This window comes from Haliaeetus albicilla, chromosome 16, assembly GCF_947461875.1.
Source record: "Haliaeetus albicilla chromosome 16, bHalAlb1.1, whole genome shotgun sequence".
Taxonomy (NCBI): domain Eukaryota; kingdom Metazoa; phylum Chordata; class Aves; order Accipitriformes; family Accipitridae; genus Haliaeetus; species Haliaeetus albicilla.
The window spans coordinates 7,267,829-7,290,022 of record NC_091498.1 but is presented as its reverse complement, the minus strand read 5'-3'; the positions used below and the strand labels follow the sequence as shown (position 1 = coordinate 7,290,022).

The 22,194-nt window shown below is 44.3% G+C and overlaps 1 protein-coding gene across 9 annotated transcripts in view; it reads right to left on the bottom strand.

The window, feature by feature from the left end:
* HIVEP3 (HIVEP zinc finger 3) overlaps positions 1 to 22,194 on the bottom strand; it is a 274,785-nt gene that overhangs the window by 94,639 nt on the left and 157,952 nt on the right. For all 9 annotated transcript variants that reach the window (XM_069803395.1, XM_069803400.1, XM_069803401.1 and 6 more), the window contains one exon: positions 5,252 to 5,346. The gene's annotated coding sequence lies outside the window, so the exon portion shown is untranslated. The remainder of the gene's footprint in view (positions 1 to 5,251; positions 5,347 to 22,194) is intronic.

Sequence of the window (22,194 nt, the reverse complement as noted above, 5' to 3'; positions counted from 1 at the left end):
CCTTTCATTTCTGTGATCTGCTTTCCTGTTGTTTAGCAGTGAGATGTGGACATCTCTACATGGCCAGGGCTTTTTGGCCATCTGTGGTACGCAAGGATACCAGTACAGTCATCGCTTTAAGTAATAACTCTCCTCTATGTCTCTCCATGAAGTATTAATGTTTTGTAATACATTTGCACCACAGGACAGGTCTGGAGAAGAAAAGTCACATTTGCAACTTCTGTGGGACAGGCTCTTCTCTTGCATGCATCAAGTTTGGTACAACATCACCCTGAAACACGACTGGGCATTTCAGATGCAAACAGGTCTTCTTCAACTTGTGCTTCCCTTTGCCGAGGTGCACCAGCAAGAGGACAGGACACACTGGCTGGTTCTTGCAAGAGGAAGGAGCCAAGTACAACCTGGCTTCTAGCAGGGAGTTTGTTAGTGCTAGACACATTGCTGGCAGCACAAAAGCAAGTTTTCTGGGTGGAGTAAAGGTGACCTTACGTCTTCCACGATCCTAGATCGCTTATACGAACACCCTACAGGAAGCAGCACTTCCTCTTTTAGGCCCACGGTGGCAAATCCATGGCCATTGGGTCACCTACTGCCTATGAGACCTGCTGACATGGACCACGAGCAGACACAACCAAGCCTACTGCTGCTCTGCTCCAAATCAACAGGAAGAGCAAACGATGGCATACCTTCAGCGTGGTGATTATTTGTTCAGTATTGCTGTCCCAAAGCTGGTAGGCTGGAGATCACTGTTCTTGAGGTATTTGGCCTTTCAAAGACACTTCAAGACAACAACCTTGAGATCCTGCCACTCTCACGGACATACAAGAACCACTGTTATTGATAGTAATTTCAATAGTCTATTCGGGGTACTTGAGCCATTTCTGCTCCCTTCAATTCTTTCCATTCTTTTTCCTTATTTCACATTCATTCCTAAATAATCTCTAAGCGTGCACTAACCCCAGGAGATGACACATCTTGGCATTGGACAAGAGGCCAAAGGTTTTCTTTGTGACCTGCTCACATGGTTGGCTGGGCAATAGTGACCATGAAGTAGCTCAGCAAAGAAGACTTGTTCTTCTTAATGTTAAAAAGAACAAACTTGTCCCACATGTTGTGAGCTACAGCAAGGAAGCTGTTCCCCCCAAGATGTGGAGATATTTGGTGACACTGTGGGAAGGGAGAGTCATCTTCTGCTCTCTAGATACTTCTGCAATGCCTTCCTCCATTTCACCCAATATCTCTGGGTCTTGTACTTCTTCCTTGTAGCTCTGAGCACACGCAAAAAATTTAAATCTCCACCTTATTTCCCAGAGCAACCATCTCTTTCCTCATTACTTCCCTTAGTCATTATTTCTCATTTGATGTGACAATGCCACCAACTCTCCAAAGCACTGTGGGACACTGTCCACATACAGAATGTGTTGTATTAGCTACCAGACACCTCCAGGAGAAAGAGTTTGTCCAGTGTTTAACATGACACTTCAGCCTTAGGGGAAAAGCCAGCAACCACAGAGCTAATCGGAAAAGTCCTCACGACCGCGTAGACCTTCATGTACGATCAGCAACTCACCTACCTTGTTTCACCCCAGGGTAAAACTAGTAAAGCTCATCTTCTTTCTATGAATCATCCTAAGAAAACAGCCCCAATTAAAATATAAAACACTGCTGCCACAACACCAGCTTGTGCGGGAATTTATTTTTAGAAGCAGCTTAAAATAGAGTGTGTGTTACCTTGTTGAAAAACATCGCCTCTCTATTTTGGTAAAGGATGACATAAGAGCAGTGATACACACTCCTGTGTGGAAAGGCACTTCACACCCTGCACCAGAACTTCTGCATGGCACCACGCTGAGAGAAAACACTAAAAAAAAGGAGGGGAGGAAGTCCAAAATTGGTCTTAATGCCTCACTGCCAACATAATAAGATGCCAGGGCTTGAAGAGAGGAATGTAAAGAGATGAGGCAAAGAAGATTTTGGAAATAACAGCATATTTCCCACTAAAAACTGAAAAGAAAAAGCTGCCTTTAACTTTGCAGAAGGGTTTTGGTTTCTGACAGTCAGCCACGGGTCTGAAACAGTCTCTGATGCAATGTGGACTCTTGATTTGAAATGCCATTACCGCTGTGAAACCAGGCCTTGATGCAAAGACTTGAGGACGTATCCTGAAGTGGCACCTCCAGTACACCCTTCTGCACCAGTAAAGTAATGGAAAGGAAAACAGCCCTTCGCAGCAGCATGCATCCCTGCACACATGCACCCCCAGCACCAACACCGTGGGGTGCCCTTTCCCCAAAATAGGCTCCAGCTGACTCCTGACACAAGGACTTGAGAGGACATCACATCCTCAGGTGTTTCACTAAAAACCCTCGCGGATAATAAAATCTCTGCCAAGAGCAAATACTTCTCCACAGGCCGTGCTGTGTCCACTCTGCACCTCCTTGTGCTCCTTGCCCTTTCGTGAAAGGACATGGGAAAATTCATCAATGAAGACATTGTTGAATCCTAGCAAGATCAAACGTGATGGATACACCTCAAAAACACCAGAGGTTCGTGGCACTGTGAAACCAAGTAAGAAAAGAAAAGCTGAAAGCTGAATTAAACCAAAAGGGAAAACAGTAGTCACATGAGGTTTGAAAGTGATGAGGAAGAGACTCGGCAGAGAAGCCTCTGCCAGTGCACATGGCCTCTGCTTGTGGCTCCACAACATCAAACCTTCCCATTTAACTGATGAAGACATAAAGTAATGGTCATAGCATCCACACAGCTATTTTTACAAGGAATATCTTTTGGTCTTTCAGACTTGTAAAACTCAAAGCCATCTTAATATTTTGATTGAAGTTTTCCAAGGAATAAATATGAAATGAGAATAGAGGGATGAATCTGATGGAAAATTACCTTATTTGACAGATACTGTTCTGCAACCTTCTCTATACATGGATACATATGGGCAAGCACATATGCAATGACATACAGTTTTGTTTTGTGAAAATCTGAACAGCTTTTCAGAAATGGAAAACAGTAAGAGAAAGAAGCAGTAAAAAAAGTGATGGGAAAAGTCAGCGGCATACGCAAGTGAGAAAAGATATGTCTTTTGGTGAGACACACAAGTGGAAAATTATGGAAGGACTGTTCCAGAGGGAAAAAGCCACGTGTAGGACAGGGGCAAGGATGCTCCACAGACGTGGGGTTTTGGTTATACCAGATGATCAGGAGCAGAACTAGGCTGCTGCCAGAGGAGAAATTTGGTACAATTCTCGAAAAAGAAGCTGCAAGAAGAGAAGAAACTTGAAGACATTAGCACAGGGGGTAGCTGGGCCACCTACAGATGGGCAATACAGGAAAGGTGACAGGAGAGGGATTTACTGACAACAAAAGATGTAAGAGGAGATGGAGAACTAATGGATGGTTCTAAATGCTGGATGTAATATAATTCTCCCCAAAAGCCCAACCAGCCAGAGATTTATTTATTCATTATACATTGCACCATATGAAACACGTAAAAAATATTACTAAAATTCATAAAGGTTTTAAACATAATTCTTTAGACATGTTGTTTTTACTTCACATAAATAAAAGCCAGACAGATAAATTAATCCTAATTAATCTGATTAGGATTACTGTAGCAGTAAGGATAATTTACTGGTACTGTAAGCCTTTTTCCCCGCTCTCCAAAAAGAATTCCCTTTGTGCACCTGCTTTTAACACCACCATACTAGATAGCACATCCAAATATAATTCCATTATGGTCAGGAGAGGTTTCATCCACTCAGTGAAATGCAATGAATAAATACAAAATCATTCACATTATGTACTCTCTACAGTGATATTTAAGGCTTTTTCCCCCAGAGTAAATCAGTTTTATGTAGTTAGAGTCCTTGAAAATATCAGATTGCAAGTCTTTGTTCACAGAAATTCATTTCTTCTCAAATTCTTGTAACTTTGGGAAAGACATACAGGTCACAGAGGAGGGGACTAGAAATCAGAGTTTCTCATCCAGGCTCACTCTATGAGCCTAACACAATACTGGCCTCCTGTGCCTCAGTTTCCCTATTTGCAACATGGGAATAGTATTTCTGGCCCTATGACACAGGTGCTGGAAATCCTAATTCACTATCACATCTGTGAAGTCTGAGGTGAAAAGCAAGTAGAAATTATTTTTCCTGTTTAAGCTTAAATTTCCACAAACAGATGTCACAGAGGAGACGAGGTTTGAAATCAAGAGCTATTCTGACAAACACATATAGATTTAGGTGCAGCTGACAACAAAACCCAGCTTTATACTCCTCCTGAGAGATAAACAAGAAACTAATTCTCATCTGAGTTCATTTGCAACTAATTACCTTTGGGGTCTGTTCACTGTTTTTGTTTTCATTTCTTATTTGTTAAACACTGACAGTTACAGGGACATAAACAGGGCCTGGCCACTATATCTTCGGTCTCCACAGGCAGCATCTGGCTCTGCCCCTTTGCATTATAAATATAAGCTTGGTCTATAAAGCTTCATTTATCAGACCCCATGGAAATTCATAAATCCTGGAATACTACACCCTTCACTATCTCCACCAAAATGAACCTATGTGATAGTTCACTGATACAGAAACACAGTGTTTGAGCCAGAGGGCAAAAATCCAAGCAAAGGACATAGACCATCTACTCAGACACATACCTGCTGCCACCCCCAGCAGGTCCAACACATCCCCACCATCACCCCCAACTGCCTTCTCGGTTTGTAAGTCATGAAACAAATCGTGTTTGCTTTTCTTCCCTCTGGGTCTCAGCCCCAAACACTCCTTAATAAACAAGTATTTGCTGAGCAAAAGGGCAGCTATGAGGTGCGAACAGAAGGCGGGTTTTCCATTGAGAATGAAGGAAAAAAGAAAACTGTAACAAATACATAGGAAAAAGTCGACTTGCTGATTTTCCAAGAAAGCAGAGCTTCTACTCTTTCAGACTCCTGGCCCTGCACATAACTGGTCTTGTTCAGGCATCAGTATGGTAAATAAACTTATTTCTCATGACAAAACTTCAAAGGGGCTGATGAAATCTCTTGCTTTGGGATACAAATCTCATTGTCCAAGGGAGTTGCATTGCCTTTCGTACCTTTTGAAAGGCAAATACAGCATTGCAGGATGCTGCCACAATGCACACTGCCAAAGGGAAAGACGTATCGAGTCGTGTCCAAGGTGTCCTAGCTCTAGCATAACTCGGTATCTTTGTAATTGGTTTGAATGATGGAACATAGTATGCTTACTAAAATTGCTGCTGATACCAGGCTGGGACAGGCTGCAAGTACTTCGGAGGCCAGGATTAGGATTCAAAATGATCTTGATAAATTGTAGAAATGGTCTGGAAAAAAAAAAGAGAAAAAGAAAAAGACAATTCAGGAATGATGGGTGAACAGTGCTAAGACAGGAATAATCAATGACATGGTCACAAGGGAAATAAATATCAGCTCACAAAGGTTTTGGTTTTGTTTTTTTTTAAAGGATCTCAGGATTACCATGGATCACAAACTGAACAGGAGCTGAACGCAGTCACAATACTGCAATAAAACCAAACATCACACTGTGATACATAGAGAGGTGTACTGTTCACCAGATACACAAAGGGAACTTTTAATTTATGTAGCACTACCGAGGTTCTGATAACAGACACTGCATTTCAATAAAGTTGTAGAGAAAGTCCCAATGCAGATAGCAAGAATGATCAGAGATCAAGAAAGCACAGACTGAAAAATCACTGAAAAAATCACATTCATCTGGACCAAAGAGTAAAGACGACAGGGAGGCATCATAATGGTCTTCAAACACATCAAGAGGGACACGACAGAAAGGAATAAACTACCTTCCTGGCTTGTCAAGAGTAGCACAAGATGTCATAGTCTTAAATTGCACCAAAGAACACAGGTTAGACACTAGGAAGAATCTCCTGACTAAGGGAAGAAAAGCACTGAGATAGAAATTGATGGACAGCTGAGGGCTCTCCAACATTTAGATGAGAAAAGTTAAGGCACTGTCCATCAGGAAGAGGCATGGAGGAGGTGGCTTTACCTTGAAGTCTGAATTTTCTTTGTTTCAAAGGGTAAAAAAAACCTTAGGAATCAACCTAATGACTGCCCAATTGATCCTGCATAACCCAGCTGTTAATTAATTAACTACATTATAACAGTTGAGGCGATGGCCCCATCTACCACATGACCCACACAGGCAGTCCATCTTCCCCAACTGCTGTCTATCTACACAGACCAGGTAGGGGAAAGAAGTATTATTACGTCAAAATTGTGGAGAAGAAACAGAGACTTGAAGAGACCAAGTCATGTGCCAATGTCATACAGAGGATCTGCCACAATAAAAGAAGAGCCCTGTCCAGTGGCGTAATCTCAAAATGACCCTTCTACTTGGGGAAATATTAAAGTATATTCAATAGAGGTCTCACTCAAATATTTGCAAATGTCCTGCTTGTGGCAGTACATAATAGGATCTCAAAACAGTTTTATTTTTTAACAAATCTACCTTCCCACATGGCATGCAAAATATTTGTTTGCAGGTGAAAGACTGCAACATAAATGCTTAGAGCACTAATTTCTCATTAGAAGTAACCTGCACAGAATAATGATGGTGCTGGAGGGCAGGAGTTTGATGGCTGATGAGTGAAAGCAAATATTTTTAGCAATTTTCATCGAGTGCAAAAATAGATTTATAATAAGCTTCTCTCCCAGTCTGGCAGGTTGCTGACAGCCACAGCGGAGGCTGCAACAGGCACCTCACCTGGGCTGGCAAAGGGTCTTACAGCTTCCTTCGAGTGGCAGGGGGACAGTTTGGTCCAGCCTTACCACCAAGCCACAAAATCTTCCCTCTGCACACCCAGTGAACAGGCAGTCTATGGTCTGTGCAGAGATCTTCACCAATGATCTCAAGAGAACAAAAGGGGCTCACTGAAGCCACTGATAGCCCCCAGCATCATCAAGCCCTCGCTGCCACCTGGCTGTAGATAAGCTAGGAAAATTCAGGGCCAGAACAGGCATTACAGATACTTTTAACGGAAGTGAATTTTCATTTTAATAGGAAAGTTAAAAAAAAAAAATAAAGAGAGTGTTTCAGAAGCACACAGTGATGCTAGCCAGTGCAAAACTGCTCTGGCGTTAGCAGAGTATTACTGTTGTGTCACTCCTCTACCGCTGAGGCTTCTCCAGGGCATCTCTAATCACAAAGAGCAGCTGAAATGCCAATGGGAATAAATGTTGGCCTTGCCACCTTGCTGATGCATAAACATCTAAACAGATTTCCTTTAGCACTGTCTTTGACAAGCTGAATCTCCAGCCTTTACCCCAATTTAGTTCAGGAGCATCCTATGAAACAGCAGGCAGACTTCTGCTGATAAGCTACATCAGTCTTAACTGGGAGGCATCTGCCCCTTCTGGGTTTTGAACAAAGAATATCAGATTAAAAGGAAAAAGGAAAAAAAAAAAAAAAGCAGCAGTCCAGGCACTTGAGATAAAGTAGCTGTTATCACCCTCTCTAACAAGGCTGTATGCTTTCTATCTCCAGGCAATGACTCTGTGAAAGTAGTTTGAACACAAGTTAAAAATTCATATCCCAGCCAAGCTGTGCTTCCTAAGCCAAAGGAGGGTCAGAGCTCCTATGACCTCTCTCTGGAAGACGGTCGCACTACCAGATACACCAGGCAGCTCACTGCTCTGGCCACCCTCTTCAGACAGGGAAGGGCCTTGGTGCTTCTCCTTTCTTGTTGAATAAAAGCTTGCAAAACCATTTAGATGAAAAAATCTCTATTTGGGGTAGAAAACAACTTTGTAAATCACACAACTAGTCTAGCATGGAGACGTCTGGCAAAGTAAGTCTCCTCTGCAATGACTCTGAACAGGGTGATAACATACCGTCTAGCTCTGCTTTCTGACAAAGTAGTGGGTTTCTGCAGTGCTGCTGGCAGGATTTCATCCCATCTCCCCCCACCAGTGCTGCATCCCGAGCAGACTTACAGGACAAAATGCAGCCAATTAAATGAGCAACTGAAAGCATCCAGGGTCTTGGTTTAGCAGCTGAAAACAGGTACTAGCAAAGCTTTGGTTCTCAGGAGGTAATACAGCACTGAGGAACTAAATTTCTGTAGTGGCTATTCACCCACTAAGAAGAAAAAAAAAATCCACCATTTATGTGCTATTTCACCCTGCTGACAGGAAAGAGCTGGAAAGGGCCATTGCTTCTGAGCTTAATTACATCCGATGCTTCTAAGGGTGCGGGAAAAGAGTACTTCATGAGCCAAAACCAAAAATGTTAATATATTATACTGCAGCAAGAACACAGCATCTTCAAAGCTTTCTCTCCCCACACCCTGAAGTGTGAAATCAGAGATTTTTTTTTTTTTCTCAGTAATGCTTTTTGCTCATTTCCTGCCTGGCCTCATACTCTTATAACAATGAATCAGGATTAATTAACATCAATGTCAAGATTAAGATCATGCCTAACCAAGACTTTCTTGTCATCTTCTTGGGAATTAAACTACAGCCCACGTAATGATGGACTGACCACACTGCCAGGTTGGGTTAACTTTGTTCATCCATGGGGAGCTGGTGCTTTCAGGTGAAACCAGCCTGCCACTTAATACAAATCTCTTGCTTTGGGGAAACTCAATCTCCCCAAGCTGGTTCTTTGTTTTCCATGCACCTCTTCTAAACCCACCATCACCATTTATTTTCACATTCCCAGGCAGGAAGCAAGAAGCCATGCAGAAGCCTGAAGCTGTGGTCTGAGGTGAATGAGATGCACTTTTAGCACAAGATATTGCAAGGCACAAACAAGTATAAAAAGAAAAAACAAGTCCAGCAGTCTACGGCACTCTGAAATCAGTGATTAGCAGCTGAGAAGGAAATTTCTCTGGATTCTCCTCCAAATGTACACCTCTGAGCGTATCAGGCTCCATATTCTCATAAGGTTGCTCACTATCAATTAAACTATGAACTTCCAGGCAGCTTCTTGAAGACCAAGGAGACCAGAAGGTTTTGTCATTTTCATCTTCTGGGCATTTGCTCAGCAGGCTACTGCAAGTTCAAACCAAGTGTTTCGGCAAAGAGGTGGTATGAAAGGGTGGGATGCAACCCCATTAGTCACCTTCCTGCAGGGGACAGGACGTGCCTCCTCAGCCCGGCAGCTCAAACATCTCCAGCCTGGCAGGGACCCACCAAACTGCCTCCCCAGCCCAGATGATGCAGCCGATAGCTGCAGCACCACGAGCACGGTGGTGTCTCGACTTGAAGACCCTCAGGAGATCTGCAGCCCCCCGCTTCCCAAGTTTTGTATACACATTATAAACACAATGTTCTCAAAAGATATCTGCTGTCAAGCATGAAATAGCGTCTATGGCCGTTTCTACAGCTATTCATTCATCTTTCCCACAGCCGTATCAACAGCGTATCAAGAACAACAGAAAAATTATTCATGTGGCACATTTCTGGTGCTCGTTGGTTTTATTTTACTTCAGTATGGTATTTTAGAAGTTTTTCAAGATGTTAAAAGGCATGACCTTTGCCTTTAGAAATCATTAAGAGAAGCAAAGAGAGTCACAGGTACGAGAAAGCATTAGGCACTTTTAACTTTTTGACACTTCTGCAGAGTAAAAGTGCTCTGCCGAACTAAAGGAAGTGGAGTGAGGCTATGAACTGAGATTGAACCAGCAGTTCATGAGACTTAAGTATAGGCTGTAATCAGTTAAAGAAAAGAGTGTAAAAAAGAAAACAGAATCTCTTGCAGAACATTGGCCTCCATCTCCAAGCAGAAAACATCATATAGGCAGTTATTTCAGTAAAAAATAAGATGGCCAAACATATGTACTAATGACTCATTTGGATAAAAATCTTTGCTTAATCTTCCCAGAAGTGTGAAATGAAAAATTTCAATTTCCAGCCTCCAAAATATGAATATCCAGGTTCCTCCCAAGAGCAAGCAACCAGAAAGCTCACACCAACCTTCCCACCCCATCAGCAGCAAGGGGAGAGATCACACCTCCTGCAGTTCCCTGCAACGGTCTGTGCCCTGAGGTCCAAAGGAGAAACCAGAACCTTTGGGGGGGTTAAGGCTTTAGCAACCTGATAAAGTTACCCGATGACAATATGAACTCTCTTTGCTGCAGCGTGGCCAACAGAAGCACATCTCCACATTGCACATGCTGAAATGCCACAGTATTTTCATCTCACTGGTCAAGAAGCTCTGACATATTAGCAATTTCTATGCTACCACTCACTTTCTTCAACATCCTCATCTGAAGGACAACACAAAAGTGTAACCTTGATCAGAGCATCCAAGACTAATTGTAATTTTTAAATTCCACTTATGTCACAGACCCAATTTGTACAAAGCACAGCTGGGGGTTTTTCGCCTCATGAGAGAGAAAAAAAAAAAAAGTAGCAATTCTCTTCTGTGCACACAAGTTCTGCTGTACTTTTGCTGGATGACACACCGAAGAACCACAACTGCACAGCCCAAAGGAGACAAACGGCTGATGCAAACGGAAAACAATGCAGCAAAAGGAAGTCATTCTGTAAGGCAATTACTTTGTTCTTTCAGGGGCTTTTTGGGGTATCTTCTTTCCATAGAAAGTTTCCACTACAGTTATTTAAATGAAACTCATGTATATTTTTGTCCTCAGACCTATGAGGCTGCATAGCAGGAGCTCTGCTGAAAATCAGTAAAACAACATATAATTGTGCACAGGTCCAGGTTCTTTGGTCAGAAACACAGAGAAAACACAAGGAATGCTCCAAAACAATTAGCAAGTCATTTTCTTAAACTAAAACCTGGAAAGACCTCAAGGTACTATTTAGCAAAGCCACTGGAGATGTTTTAGGGGTGACAAAACTGTCTGCAAGCATGTGAAAGGTAAGAGTCCAAAGGTACCTGCACAGGCACATAGATCTTCATGGGATGGGGCAAAACAGGGAAAGGGAAGGCCTGAATGAACATTAGGAAATCCCTCCCCCAAGAGTCATCCCATCACTTGAAACATATCAAGGCTGGAGAAACATCTCAAGGCTCGACAAACATCCTCATGCTATCGGGTTGGGAACACTCCCTTCCAGGATGCAGATTTTCATTATCATCATCTCCATTTTGGGCTCCAGCAGACTCAGACATGGGGGAATACACCACCACGCAAGAGAAGTGCAGCCTGGGTCAGAGCTTCAAACCTGAGCCTGAGCCTCCAAGTGATTTTGGGACGTCTGTGCCAGTCTCCGGTGCGCTGCCGGCCTTCCCCCGAGCATGCAGATGGCTGAATATTAAAGCAGCTTTTGCTTCCTGGCACTGTGCAGCAATGCAGTGGCATGAACACAGCATATAAAAGACCATTTCTGCAGAAGATTTACAATCCACCTTTAAACCCTCTAAAGGGGTTAAATAACGCAGTGAGCACGGGTTTCTTGTGGAAAAATGACTCACAGGAAGGATGGCAACAATGCACTGCTATAAAATATTAAACATAATAGGTCTCTCTGCCCTGGACTGAAAGAATAAAAAACAAGGTAAGTGGACCTGCGTTTTTCTCCTGGTTCTCAAAGTCACTAATGGCCCTCTGGGTCTGTGAACAGATGTCAACAGCATACTGCAGGTACCGCAATTTACTCGCTGCAAATTATTGCCTGGCATTTAATTAAAATTTTATTGTGGCGATTCCCATCAGCTCTCTCCACAGCACCAAGCAGAACAGACTGAAGAGAAAAGTGGATCTTTCGGAGCAAACGAGCCCAGTTCATCAATAAAATACTGTAGCTCTGAAAGAGGAAAAGAAAGTGTGTGGTAAGAGGTTTGGTTATCTGACATTTTTTCCCTGCACGGGGGCCTTGCAGTGCTGTTCCCGGCACTGGCACCTGATCTGAACCAGCCTGAAGTCGGCTGTGGAACAAGTCCAGCACATGGATGGGTCATGCAGGATCCCTCTAGGAGCAGAGGATGGAAGAACCGGACTCAACAGTTCACTTGTCCAGCTTAGGAGGAAAGCACTTTTACTACAAAAAGCTCCTTATTCACCATTTCATTTCCCACGTCACAGACCTTTTAGGAATAATCCCAACCTGGTGGGAGGATCTGTTCAGCTAATAGAGACTCCTCAATGATTTGTGCTTTTTTTGCCCTAAAATGATGAACGACCGTTCTTGCTCCCATTATAGCAGCTGGAGCCATCAGGGAGCTTGAGGGACCTAGTGCTTTCAGTGGATGAAGCAAAGGGACCAGGTCTGCTCGGTCCCAGACTGCTTCTCTGTGCACTCCACCATGCCCAGATCTTGCATAGTTTCAGCTGGGGGCTGGACAGGAGCAGAAGATCATCTTTTCTCCTGCACATTTTTCTGGTGGCTCCTATGAAAGCCAGTAACTACAAGCACAAGTGTAGGAGACTCAGAAGCTCTGGGGCTTACACACAAGGTCCCATCTATCCCAGAGGTTCTGGCAATGATCAGGTGTGCAGAGGTCCCATAAGTGCTCCTGGCTGTAAGGGAAGAAGAAAATCCCATAAGTGCCCCTGGCTGTAAGGGAAGAAGAAAATCCCACAGGTACCTCATCAGAGATCTCCTCCTGGATCACATATACAGTGACCCCAAATCCATGAGCAAAACAACACAGCCAAAGAAGGAAACAGTCACATTCATGAAAGCTGACGCTTGATAGCACCAGATTATCCTAAACCTCAGTGTCCTTCTGCCAGTTGAGGCCACCCTTGATCCTTCAAAAAAGAGGGGGAAAGAGCCAAAAAAACAAGATAAAACATCCTCAGCTCCTTGTGCATTTAGAAAAATTGCCCTCCTGATACCTGCAGACATCTGCTCAAAGCCCTGAAGCACGAGACCCAAGGAAAGCAGAGTTTTCATGCCGAGCTGCGAGTGATATGGGATGCCAAGAAAAACAATGGCAACTCCTCTCTGTCCACAGCTGGAGGAAGAAGAGGCTTATGCACACACCAGCTCCAAGCCCAGGATGGATTAACACCATCATCTGCCCTACAGCTCATAGTACTGGGGAAAACACAGCTTTTCGGGCTTAAAACTAAGGGTCTCTGAAGACCTGAAATACCCAGGGCCAAAGTAGATATTAGCACCTTTCTGGAGTCTCAGGGGTTAACACAGGCACAGCTGTGCTGCTCTAAACAAAGCTGCAAACCTCTCCCTCTAAAGGTATCTGTTGATACTTTACCTCCCATGCCACTACTCTGGGAAGTCAAGGGAGACAGAGCTAGAATGATGGATGCAAAATTAAAAGCTCAATAAATAATTAATGACTGAGGTCATCAAATTGTATGAATCTGTCCGTCTCACTCTCCACTCTCCTGTTAATCAGAGAAGTCTCTGTTTCAATGGTGGGTGAAGTGGTCCTGGAAGAACCATAATTTCTGCACCCGCTGCCATGAAGCTTGTACTGGGTGCCATATAAATCAATAGTAATAAATCATTTGCTGAGTGCTGTAAAGACTTCAAGAGTGTTAAGCAAACAGAATGCCTCCAGAGATCCCAAAATAAAGTGAGAGGCGAGTTTGAGTAACTTACTAAGGTAATTATTAAAATGCATAATCGCAAAACATCAAATATGTATAGCATAGACAAAACCTCCTTTCCTCTTTCCGGTATCAGCCTCTCCACAAATGCCAATGAAAAAGAGCACTCTTAAGTACCACAAATAAAATACAGGGCATGCATGAAAGCTAGCAAACACACCTCACCGCCTGGCCACCGTCACCCTTTCTCTTCCCCCGTCTTCTCCCTCTGAGTTTTGCCCTCAATGGTAAGCTCCCTCAAGCTGGGACCACGCGGCCAGTTTTTTGTGGTATGTGCAGTTTCTAGCATGTGATGGTGTTATTCTGATCATAAATAAGTGGTTAACAACAACAAACATGAATGCCCAGAATGGAAGAAGTTTATCCCACAGCTGATGTGTTGCAAAGCTTGTTGCACCCTTCAGAGACAGGCTGCTGAGCAAGGTGACCTGATGTGATCCAGCCTGTCAGGTCCTTGGGCTCTGACCAACAGCAATGGCATGATTCAGTCTCTGGACTGGGTCAGATCAGCTGCTTGACAAGGAATATTGACACCCCCCTAGCATGTCAGGCACAAACAGAGGAGAAATATTAGGTTTATTTCTATATCTAAGGAGAAACTGGGGAAATTTAACAGCTCAAACTGTAGTTTCGTGAGGGTTAATAGCTAATATTTGCACAAAATGCCAGTGCTTCACAGCCCCACGCAAGTGCTCAGGACCTCTCTGCTTTGTGCTGCACCTACAAAATGAGTTTTAAAAGCTCTCCAGAAGTTTCTTCCTGATTTGTGAGCAGTATTGTAACCATATCCATGCAGAAATGTCACATTATCTGTGAGGAATACCATGCTGCTTGGTTAAGCACAGCCGTGCATATCACTCTATTACTGTCTAATACATTACAGTAAGAGAAGACCGCCCAGCACCGACGGTGAGCTGGCAGCAGCAGATGAATGTCCTCACCACTGTCTTTGAACACGGGACGACAACAGCCTCGGGTGCGTGGGCCGCATGGCATGGGAAGCGCACGCTCCAGCTGCACACCATCCTCTCCCTGCAGTTACGTACTGTAGGCTTTTCTCCCCAAATCCCACCTGCACATCAGGCGTGCTTCACCGCACACAAAGGTGTAGCACGGAAACTTCTGTGCGTGCAGAGCCAGGGTGAGACTGCGAGAGCCGGCTCCCAGCTGGAGGCGGCTCCTCCACCAGCGGCGAGTCCAAGGGTTCTCCCACCCACAGTCCTCCCCCCACGCCACGGCACACAGGAGGTGCTCACACATCTCGGCACCATGGCACGTCAGCACCCCAAATGCAGCCTCGGCCATGCGGCAATGCCATGCCGGTCTACTCTTTGTGGCCACAGTAGAGTAGGATACCTGTTAATGTATCTAAAAAAACCCCTCACAATAAATGACCTGCATCAGTAAATTCTCGTATTTCTCTAAGACAGGGCCCAGACCATTGCTACTCTGCAGGCAGATTCCATCTATCTTCAAACTTTTTTTCTTTCTCAAAAGAAAATCTGACTTTTTTTTTTCCCTGAAACACCACCATCTGGTGCTGTGTACAGCACCAGAGTCCAAACATCAAACTGCCCCTTTTCCAGCATACTGGGCGCTCTTCTCTGTCATTTCACTTTAGCTGTTTCTCAGCTCCATTAGAAACACAGCCAGTAAAAATCTCCTGAAAACACTGTTCCCAATTAAAGTGAGCCCTTATGAAACCAGTATCACAGCCACTTGCTTAATGTATTTCTCCCTAGAAGAACTTACAGTGTTTCCTTGATGAACCCCCAAGCATAACAGTTTCCACAGTGATTACAGAAAAAGCAGCAGTGCCAGAAATAACAGTTAAATGGAAAACATCCCCTGCACTCACTCTTACACATGCACACACCCATCCAGCGCAAACGGGCTCGCCGGCACTAGGGACGATTCCTCACGGTGAGAGCCCAAGCACAGAGTAGCCACCCCAGTGCAAATGGAAATGGAGATGGAAATTGAGTCAAAATACCACTTTTCAAGTAGGTGTCTTGATGATGGCACATGGGCAGGTACCCCCTACACACAGGCATGCAACAGCATACTTTTGAATAGAGATATAATCCGTGACCATATACCAAAAGCAGCTTCCCAAGTACAATATTCAAAATATTTTCCCTAGCAAGGCGGGACAAAATGACCACTCCAGATCGTGTCTCCTGCCTTGTGAAAGGCAATTTTTGTTCTGACACAGACCTGGTGCAAAGGCAGGAAAGAAACGTACCAAGTCTCAGAGCTTCTCTAAACCAACCCCCACACACCCCCTGCTCCCTGCACTCACATTCATTCAGTTATTCAAGGTCTAAGGCATGCAAAAGCTGCAGTTTCCATTCACATGAAACTATGTGTATTTTCAGGATGCTGCCATACTCCTTTTCCCCACTCCAGGCTGCGGGCAGCCTGCTCTCTGCATGCCGGTGGAGGGAGGCTTCAGGCAGTGCTATCTCCACCACTGCTGTGACTGGACGGACACCTCTGACTTTCCTCATTTATTTACCAAAATAAAGACGTGGCTTTCGGCAAACACCTTTCCAAAGCTATTTTTCTGCAACAAGCACCCTCAGCAGCTTCAAACTCTTTCCTGGCTTATTGTTCTCAAGAAAAGAACAAAACGAACTTTTTTTTTTTTTTTCCCAAAACCTAATCCTTTTGCTCACCACCAGGGCAGCAGTCCCTGCGCTCTCCCCACACCCCTCACAAACATCTTCTCCTTTTTAGCTCTCTGTCCCCGTGTCCTTTCAGAGTCCTCACCAGCCAGGAGCCTTGTTTCGCCTGGGAAGAACTCAACATGCTTATCTCTGTAAAAAAGGACCATGTTTATCACCTTGATTTGCATTAGAAATTATTAAAGTACATGACCAACCTACTGTTCACTTAGGAAGGTATCGCTCTAATTTAAGATGGCAAGAATGGGTTCAAAAAGAAAAAAAAAAGCAAAACCCTAAACAACAATGTCCAGCTTAGATTTTTTTGTGATAGGTTTTGTGCTTGACAGGACTGACACATCCACAACCAGAAGCCTCCCAGGACAGGCTAGATACATCCCCGACTGCCAGCAACGTCTTATTTCCAGTTCAGAAGAAATGGGATTTGAGGATTTCTGTTATATTCACACACTTCATTTCTGCCTTTACACCTGTTTACTTAAAAAAAATTTAACTGCTAGTTTAACATTTTGGCATACCACCTCCTATCTCCTGAATAATTCTGAATTCTGATTAATGCAAATACAAACGCAAAGTATTTTCTAACTTTGCAGCAAATCCCCACAGGTGGATGACAGATCAAAACAAGAAGGCAGCAGACCATATCTACGGCAATGAATTACAGGCAGAATCAAAAAGCAACTATATTCCATGGAGACTATAAGGCAACCAACACCTCATCGGGGACTTTCCCTTAACTTCTTTAAAGACCTAAAACCTGCATAATACATAATAAAACCAACACTGCAGGCTTTTTCTTCAGCAGAAAAACAGCACAGCGCTGCCTTAGGGTTATGAAAAAAATCTTCAGTTTGGCAGTAATGGTTTTACCCTTCCTTGCTTTACTGTTTCTGAATGCAAACGGCGCCATTCAAAGCAGGTTTGCAAAAGCAGCAAGGGTTTGGTTTTAATAAACGCTCCTTGAATTAAAAAGGATTACCTTAGTAATGATACAAACCACGGTAGTAAACTCATTAGACACTGAGTCATTACTGTAGGACGCATGCTATCAGATGTGAACATCCAGCCCATGCTGCTGGCGAGTCTACTCGTATGGTGCGAGGAAGATCTTAGGTGATTCTTGGATCTCTTTTACCCATTTCAGCAGGTTTTTGAGTGTCTGGTGGGCCACCAGTGCTGAAAAGCAGTAGCTTCCCCAGCCTGGAGTGCTCGTGGACCATAACTGTGAATCTTTACCATAATATGTTTTCATAGTTATTTGTAGTCATTCACTGTAGCATGAAGCACTTAAAATATTATTTAAAACAGTACCAATTTACTTTTATTTAGCATTTTCACACTGGAGGAAAAAAATCTGTGGTGTTTTACAAACTGCTGTGGAGGGAGTGTGGCAATGCTCCTGGGAGGGAAGGAGAATATTTTTAACCCCATTTTACAGAAGTGGGAACTGAGGCACGCACTCTTCCACAGAAGGATATTGGCCAGAAACACTTCTGAATTCTTGCAGGATAACTTCCCACAGAGATCCTCACTTCCAGAAGAAATGTACACTTATTCCAGACTACAGTGGTGACACTGTTGTGCCCCAGCCAATTTTCTCACGTAAACAGCGTGGTGAAATGGTGGGGAAGAGTGGTTTCTCTTCAGGTTTTGTTAATTTTAGCCTGAGAAAGTCATGAAGGAAATACCTGAGCACTATGGGCAAGTTTGTGGGAGGTAATTAAACACCCAGCTCGACTTCCCTTCCAACTCAGAAAAGCTTCACATTCTTCTGTAGATATCTACAACTCTATTTTTGCACTTGGTTCTAGCCTGACCTTTCATTGCACTGTTTTGTTCCAAAGTTAACCACTCCACATCTTCAAAATGAAGGCATTTTTCCTTTAAACATGACCAAAACTTTATTTTCCTCTTTAAAACATTCAAAGAGTCAACACATTTTTGATGGGTTCAAATACACACAAGAACACTTTGTCCTGCCCCTACTAGCCCTGACATCCCCCCAACAGAAACCTCCCAGTTCAGACCAGCACCCCAGATGGGATGCCAAGAGACCTCAAATTTGAGTAAAGAAATCCCTTAGCTGTTTTCACCTGGACAAAGTATAACTGCTGGGAACAGCTCTTCTAAGGAGAGCCACTCCAGAAACACCATGCAATACTCTTCCTCCCGGAGGATGCATCCCCTTAAGGAAGAGACATTACCTCTCCATCCTTCCTCACAGGAGCCAGCTAATCACCCTTAACTTGTTCCTCTGCAGCTGATATAACCTCGTGTGGCTGTAGTGCCTCCAAGGGAGTTTATCAGATTTACACCTCTGTGGCAATAGGGTGGCAACTGCAAATTACCAGCCCGTTACGGAGTCACAGCTGACCCAGCCCAGCAGCTGCTCTTGTTTTACAGGTGGCAGGTGCCATCCCAGTGCTTTCCGACACACATGAACTTTATGAACCTTTTTTATTTTTTATTTCTATTCAACTCATTTTAGCCCCATCTTCAGTTTTTCTATAGCTTTAATTTATGTTAGTAAATCTCCCCAGAAGGGAACAAACACACACACAAAAAACGAATAAAGGGCAGGAGGGAACACAGGAAACCCGTGGGCAGCTATTTAAAGAGTCAGCGATGCCTCATGGAAAACTCTGAAACACATTCCTGTTAGTGACAAACCCGCTGCTTTGTCCCCAGGTCGCTTGCTGCATCCCTTGGGGTCCTCACTGCCTCACTCTGAACAGCAGGGAATGCGGAGAGCCTTTCTATCCAACACCTTCTCCTGGGCATCTCCCAGCAGCTTGGGGCAGGAGGAACCAGCCAAAAGTCCAGGGCCCAGGGTGTTCCTCCTAAACCCCCTGAAACGTCTTAGAAGCTCTCTGAGTTTCACAACCTATTTTGTGAACATTGTACCCCACTACCTAAATAACAACCACTCATTCACCTTCACCAGATGAAATGGGTGGAGATGGCACACCATCACTTCCAGTGGTGATGCAGACCTCTAAAGTGCTCAACCCAACTTATCCTACTGCATTACTTTTGGGGAGCACGTGTCCGGTCACACACTTATGTAGTTGGCCTTTTACCCAAGACCATACCCTACCTTGAGTCAGGAACGCAACCAGCTCACAACGCAACACTCCTTGGGTCCCTTTGTCACCGCTGGCTCACAGTTCATTACGATATTGAAAATAGACAGAGCTATCAAGAGAATTATCATACACCTGAAGATGAAGAAGGCCAGTCCATGTATACCTGAGACTTAAATCTACTAGTAATTCTTATGAAAAGTGACAGTAGGTGGTTATAGAATTAATGGTTGTGTCTGGTTTGCGCCTTTTGAGTGCTGCAAAGTAGTGAACTGCCCTTCAGGAGAGACCATTTAAGCAGTGCAGAAGTTGGATTTCAATCTGGATGTAGGAGCGTGGCGGTAAGGACTTCAGGGAACTACTACACTTAAAACCAAGTTTGCTGGGAAAAGGGCCAGGCTGAATTTTATTGGATTCTCCCGAGGTTTCCCCTCTAAAATGCACCACCAGATGAGGGCTCAGCAAACCCCTCCAGGTCTCAATGCATCTGACAGCAACATTAGTGGAGAAACCCAAATCCTATGTCTGAATTCAGCCAGATCTAGCCAATTTTTGACACAGCGTGCCTTCCTGCCTAAAGTCTGTAGGTCTAATGGAGAAACAGAGCAAAATAACTGAAACCCCAAAGCTTCCCAGGCCTGCAAAGCCTGAATAATGGTTTAATGAGCAGGTGACCCTCCGAAGTCCGAGGAAGGAACAAGGGAAGGTCTGGATAAGTGGCAGGAAAAAGACAACTTGGGATCTGAAGACTGAGGAGCTGCTAAAACTGAAAACCTCATTTGCACCAAAAAAGATTTTTGTACTGTCAATGTGTAAGGTTTCCCACAATGCTGAAGATGCTCTGCTTGGAGTTTCTACCAGTGGCTGACCCACCTGCTCACTTCTACAGCGATGCCCTACAAGCGCTTTGTGCCTATGCAAGATGGTGCACGGGCTTCAAGGCACTGAGGAAGAAGCAGTAGTTGCTTACAACAAGTCCATTTTGGGAAGGTAGGAAAACTTGATCTCACTCATGTTTTCCTCTTAGTTATCCCTGCTTAAAAGTCACTGAGCAATTCCCAGAAGTGACCCCAAACTGAAATTTCCATACAACTGGAAAAAAAAAGGGGGTTACAAAAATACCATCTAGGTGTCTTTAAATAGGTTAGTTACTGTTCCTCTTAGGGAAAAGGCTTCTCAGAAGACTTCCACGCAGTAAACGCTCAGGAGCGTCTCTGCTCATCTCACTCAGCTCTGCACAGCTGATTTCCTCACCTTACCCTGCTGCATGTGCAACCCCTGTTCACCTTCTCAGAAAGCTCAGAAAAGCGGGCAGTAAGCAAAAACCAGTGCTACATGAGCTAGTCACAGCTTGGACTTCCTAAGGAGGAGGGGTTGGGCTTGGTTCAGGGCTTTGCAAGGAAAATGAGGCAACATAGAGGATAAGGAAGATTTATTGCACATTTACTTTCACCAAATATTTTTTGAATGACTGAATAATCCCCTAGTACCTTTAACACAGGCCCTCCCTGACACACAATGCGTCTTTTGATGCTCATTAAAAGGTTCACCTTATGCAGGCACGTAATTAGAGCCGGGCAGGATAAAAATCTCCATTCTGATTACTGCACCGATTATAGAGACCGAGATCCCAGCTGACTGTGCAAAGCTGGCCTGGGAAAGACCATTTTCTTGAATTCAAGTCGTGGCACAGCGGGAGCACTAATCACAACTGTCCTCTTGCAAGGTGGTCTCGGCAGAGCCCAGGAGAGGGAGCACCAGTGAGAAATCGGTCTGGATTAACAAGCGAAAGGTGGGAAGAATTCAGCAAGTGTAATGGGCAGAATGGAAAACAGAATAAATATTTCCCTGCATCCCAACTGGCCCTACTGACTGCAGATCCCAGCAGAGCTATAAAGATCTACTAACAAGCAGCCTTTTTAAAGTCAGAGACAATGGTGTTGAATGTATATTTTAAATAAATTGCTTTCCTTTCCAGAGAAGGGTTGTTTTTTCCCTAAGTTTGAACTCCCTTGCCAAGAAACCAAATGCTTTAAAGCACTTTAGAAACGGCGAGTCTGCTGAAACACTTTTTGCATTCAACATGTGCAGCCAAATGTGGCCAGAAGTTATGACGGCAGAGCTCCTCCGAGCACAGAATCAGCAGGAACCTCGGTGATTAGGGGAGACGGAGGAAGCCGGAGGAAAGCCAGCTTTCCTAACGCAGAAGGAGCTACCCGACGTGGCCATGGGACTTTGCCAGTGACGTACAGCAAGGGAGTTCCCAGGAGCCCCTCATTAATGACTTGCCACCCAATCAACAGGATGGCCACGGTGATTTCCCCAGCCGGGATACACTTCCCTGCTCTCTCCAATTACTGCTAAACCACCCATGTCAGCGATGCCTTATCCCTGCAGCTCGGGAAAGGTTTCTCAACAGCGCTTTTGTTGTTAACTTCAGAATAAATATTATTTTCGAAACTGTTTCTCCAGGGACTCACCCCACCGGATCCCCTTAGTAGTCCCCCACATCCGATCACGCTCACACACACTGCAAACTACGCAAGCTGAACACTGAGCTATTCTATTGACGGCTGCCATATATTTTTCAAGAGCAAACTCCAAACATTTCTGAGCTTGCTCACCCCCCGGTCTGCTCTCTCCTCCACCCCAGCTGCAAGAACGTGCTTTTGCTCAGTTGGGAAAACCAAATGAGCAGAGCCTGCAGTCCTGTCTCTCCTTTTTCTGCCACTTGTGCACCTGGGGCAGCCACTCATCAGGGCAAGTGGGGAAAGAAATCTTGTGAGGGTCCCTTGTTAAGATGCTGAAAGAGCAGTAGAGAAGCTGCAGCAGAACCTTACAAATGTTTCTGAAATGGATGATGTCCAACACGC